At 42.4% G+C, this 5,138-nt stretch overlaps 1 pseudogene; it reads left to right on the top strand.

The window, feature by feature from the left end:
- The first annotated feature begins 3,153 nt into the window (after positions 1 to 3,153).
- Positions 3,154 to 3,992, top strand: LOC106701659 (polypeptide N-acetylgalactosaminyltransferase 11 pseudogene; annotated as a pseudogene).
- The last annotated feature ends 1,146 nt before the right edge of the window (positions 3,993 to 5,138 follow it).

The following is a 5,138-nucleotide window of genomic DNA, read 5'->3' on the forward strand; positions in this document are numbered from 1 at the left end:
ATGTCTTACTTCTGCATAAGAATGATATTATTAATGCAGTTGTGGGCATCAAAGGAGCTGTTTGTCCCCAGGGAAAATACCAGTCTCCATGCTGGAAGACAGAAACTAAACTGTACAAAGTCCTTTCAAAGGAAGATTTTCAGCTTCTTAAAAACAAAACACAACAATTGATAGCCCGTTACCTTTGGAACACTGTTATTTTTTCATTTTTCCTTCTTCTTCTCCTTTTCCATCTTCTAGTGTCCATGTAGACGTTGATTCTCTCTTTACTATTTCAAATAATCCTGGTTCAGATCAAAATGGGATCAAGAAAGGAGCAGACATGTATAAATTTCATGCTTGCTATTCCCCAAGACATGTTCCTGCCGCTGCTGCTAAGTCGCTTCAGTCGTGTCCGACTCTGTGCGACCCCATAGATGGCAGCCCACCAGACTCCCCCTCCCTGGGATTCTCCAGGCAAGAATACTGGAGTGGGTTGCCATTTCCTTCTCCAATGCATGAAAGTGAAAAGTGAAAGGGAAGTCACTCAGTCGTGCCCAACTCTTAGCGACTCCATGGACTGCAGCTTACCAGGCTCCTCTGTCCATGGGATTTTCCAGGCAAGAGTCCTGGAGTGGGGTGTCATTGGCTTCTCCGAGTGCTGCCTGGCGGGACCCAAATCAGCTGTGATGGCTGCTACAGTGAGGAAGGAGGAAGTCACAGTCCTAGCTTGAGAGTCACTAATGTATATTTCCAGGATCTTCACCTGGGGACCTGACGGGGAACCTGGAAGCAAAACCCACAAAACCCAAAACCCATCACCTCTCCCCCTGAGGCTGGATCCTCAAGTTTCTCACTCTCTCTGGCCTATACACAGCCTCCAGCATGAGCTTCTGGCTGCAGCAACTTCTGCTCCTGGAAATTGAAAAAGGTATTTCAGCTCTGCTAGGTCAATAAGGAGAAATATCAAAGCGTGATATTTCTGTTGGGTGTCTTTTTATGTTTGTGTCCTGGACAGTTTTACTTTTCATTTATTTCATCTTCAGTGAGGTGACTCAGTTGTTTAAGAATGTATCCATCAAGGAGTCTGGGCCTGTGGATCATCCAGCCTCCCTACTCTATCTTATCCCTGTTTCACATTAAGTCAGGTATTAGAATCATCAGTTCAGTTCAGTGGCTCAGTCGTGTCTGACTCTTCACGACCCCATCAATCGCAGCACACCAGGCCTCCCTGTCCATCACCAACTCCCGGAGTTCACTCAGACTCATGTCCATTGAGTCAGTGATGCCATCCAGCCATCTCATCCTCTGTCGTCCCCTTCTCCTCTTGCCCCCAATCCCTCCCAGCATCAGAGTCTTTTCCAGTGAGTCAACTCTTCACATGAGGTGGCCAAAATACTGGAGTTTCAGCTTTAGCATCATTCCTTCCAAAGAGCTCCCAGGGCTGATCTCCTTCAGAATGGACTTGTTGCAGTCCAAGGGACTCTCAAGAATCTTCTCCAACACCACAGTTCAAAAGCATCAATTCTTCGGCACTCAGCTTTCTTCACAGTCCAACTCTCACATCCATACATGACCACTGGAAAAACCAGAGCCTTAACTAGAAGGACCTTTCTTGGCAGAGTAATGTCTCTGCTTTTCAATATGCTATCTAGGTTTGTCATAACTTTTCTTCCAAGGAGTAAGCATCTTTTAATTTCATGGCTGCAGTCACCATCAGCAGTGATTTTGGAGCCCAAACAAATAAAGTCTGACACTGTTTCCACTGTTTCCCCATCTATTTCCCATGAAGTGATGGGACTCGATGCCATGATCTTCATTTTCTGAATGTTGAGCTTTAAGCCAACTTTTTCAATCTCCTCTTTCACCTTCATCAAGAGACTTTTTAGTTCCTCTTCACTTTCTGCCATAAGGGTGGTGTCATCTGCATATCTGAGGTTATTGATATTTCTCCTGGCAATCTTGATTCCAGCTTGTGCTTCTTCCAGTCCAGCGTTTCTCATGATGTATTCTGCATATAAGTTAAATAAGCAGGGTGACAATATACAGCCTTGACATACTCCTTTTCCTATTTGGAACCAGTCTGTTGTTCCATGTCCAGTTCTAACTGTTGCTTCCTGACCTGCATACAGATTTCTCAAGAGGCAGGTCAGGTGGTCTGGTATTCCCATCTCTTTCAGAATTTTCCACAGTTTATTGTGATCCACACAGTCAAAGGCTTTGGCATAGTCAATAAAGCAGAAATAGATGTTTTTTCTGGAACTCTCTTGCTTTTTCGATGATCCAGCAAATGTTGGCAATTTGATCTCTGGTTCCTCTGCCTTTTCTAAAACCAGCTTGAACATCTGGAGTTCACGGTTCACATATTGCTAAAGCCTGGCTTGGAGAATTTTGAGCATTACTTTACTAGCGTGTGAGATGAGTGCAATTGTGCAGTAGTTTGAGCATTTGGCATTGCCTTTCTTTGGGATTGGAATGAAAAGTGACCTTTTCCAGTCTGTGACCACTGCTGAGTTTTTCAAATTTGCTGGCATATTGAGTGCAGCACTTTCACAGCAGCATCTTTCAGGATTTGAAGTAGCTCAACTGGAATTCCATCACCTCCACTAGCTTTGTTTGTAGTGATGCTTTCTAATGCCCACTTGACTTCACATTCCACAATATCTCAATATATTAGAATCATAGTTTAATGCAAACAAAATTTCCATGTAATAGTTAATCATATTATAGATCCAGAAGAAGGAACTGTGAAATTTCCTTCTGGATTAGATATTATTTTTAATGAGAGTCATCAGGAATTATGATACTTAGGCTATCAAAAACATGCCTTTCTATTCGGGTCAGTCACTACTTAGGCTACCATCAAGATTTGTCCAACACAGGAGTGTCGCATGTAAAGAAAAGCCTTAACTCTCAGTCTTGGGTTGTCTAATCAAAGCGACACTGAGCCACCAGTGTTGCTATTTGGTTCTGTGATGAAGCTCTGTTGGCCCTGTTCAAGATGAGGAACAGAGTCACAGCACACCAGCACGTCATTTGCATGACATCATCTCTGTGGATAATGATACTGGCTTCGATTATTTGAAGGGAGAGCTAGATGAGTGTGTCCAAAAATACCTCTCTGGAAATTAAAGTAAAAAGAAATGTAAGTGTTAGGGGTGGGTTGGAGAAAGAATGATTGGAGCAGTCGGTGGTCCAGGAGTTCCAGTGTTTCTGGACAGTCATTGTGAGTTGAATGTAATGTGGCTGCAACCCTTGCTGGTGATCATCCAGGAGGATCAGCAGAGCATGGCTTGCCCTGCAAGTGATGTTATCAGTGTGGACATGCTTACCTAGAGTTCACTGTCTCCTATAGGACAGGAAGGATTCAGCTAGTGGATGCACTTCAAATGGGATCCCATTCCTCTTTCTGAGCTAGGAAGACCAGAAGACTGACAAAATCATCTACACCAATAACATCATTTACAATGGCTGGAGGGTTGTTTGCCTTGAACAGACACTATTCCACGGACTTGGACAGGGTGGCAGTGGCATGGATGTTGGGGGAGGAGAGTATTTGGATACATAATTTAGGATCTGACTGTGTGGGGGTAAGTTTTTCATCATCCTTTGTTCTGGAGTAGGAGATGCCTTTTGAAAAAGGTGATCATATGGATTTCCTAAAGGCCAGGACTTTAGGACACATAACTCTCATGTTGGTGATTGCTTGGCTAAGTAAATACAAGGAGTATTGTTTTTCCCTCAGACCTGATCTGAGGACCAACAACTAGGGAAGTAATGAATGTGCAGAACTGAGGAAAAACCTGAGTTGTAAATTATTTAAAGGACACCTGGATAATATACACCCATAAATACAGATATCAACACAAGGACAATTTGAATGTGGACACAATCAGTTAAGAAATTGGTGTGAGAAGAACCAGTTAAGAAACTGTTGCTTAGCCCAGGGTATTACTGGTGAATTTGAGGTTCTTGCTTCATTGGAAAGAATTGGGAAACAAAACAATAGGTAAGAAGTGGATTTATTGAGAGAGAAACACACCTCGCAGACAGAATGTATACCATCTCAGAAGGTGAGAGCTTTGAAAGATGGTGTGGTTAGGTTTTGGGGGCTGAGTAAAATCATAGGCTAATCAGTGGGAGGATTATTCCAATTATTTTTGGGGAAGGGGTGGGTATTTCCAGGAATATGACCTCTAGTCACTTTCTGGCCTTTTATGGTTAGACTTAGAACTGTCATGGCACTGGTGGGTATATCATTTAGCATGTTAATGTATGACGATAAGCATATAATGAGGCTCGGGGTCTACTGGAAGCTGAATACACCATCATTTGGAGCTAGTTGGTTCTAACCAAGTCTTTGCTGTGTCCTATGGCCATACCATTCTTTTAAACATTGTGCCCTCCTGTTTTAAGAGCAGAACCAAAGGATATCAGGAGAGACCTGGGGAGGGTATGATCTAAAGCAAGATTTGATTACTTCACAGTATGTGCTGGAATTTGTAGTTTGGAAAGTAGGATATAAGTGAAACTGCCTTCAAAACAAATAAACATTTATGGCTTCATACTCATAAGTGATCTACTTATTGTGCAAGAAAGTTTGCTATATATTAGGAATTCAAAGATGAACAAGACTAAGCTGGTTCCCTAAAGAACGTATAGTATACCAAGGGAGATAAAAAGATAATCATGCTGCTGATCAATTCAGTCAATAGAAGCCAAAGTGAAGAGGGAGAGGAATTAAAGGTGACTCCCATAAGATGGGAGTAAATGTTGATTTCACCAAAGGTAGCAAGGTTATGTAGAAGAGCACAGCTGGCAAGGAAGGTGATAAATTGGAAAACTGAAAGACAGAGTACAAATTTTGTGGAGCATTTAAAACATTTTTTTTGTGAAGAAATGAATATATTACTATCTAGAATAGTAATGGCTCAGACGTTAAAAAAATCTGCCTGCAATGTAGGACACTTGGGTTCAATCCCTAGATGGGGAATATCCACTGGAGAAGGAAATGGCAAACCACACCAGTATTCTTCCCTGGAGAATTCTATAAACAGAGGAGTCTGGTGGGCTACAGTCCATGGGGTCGCAAAGAGTCAGACCCAGCTGAGTGACTAACACTTAGAGGAGTATTACATCAATAGGCTTACACCTATAGA

The sequence above is a fragment of the Bos mutus genome, chromosome 12, assembly GCF_027580195.1.
Source record: "Bos mutus isolate GX-2022 chromosome 12, NWIPB_WYAK_1.1, whole genome shotgun sequence".
Taxonomy (NCBI): domain Eukaryota; kingdom Metazoa; phylum Chordata; class Mammalia; order Artiodactyla; family Bovidae; genus Bos; species Bos mutus.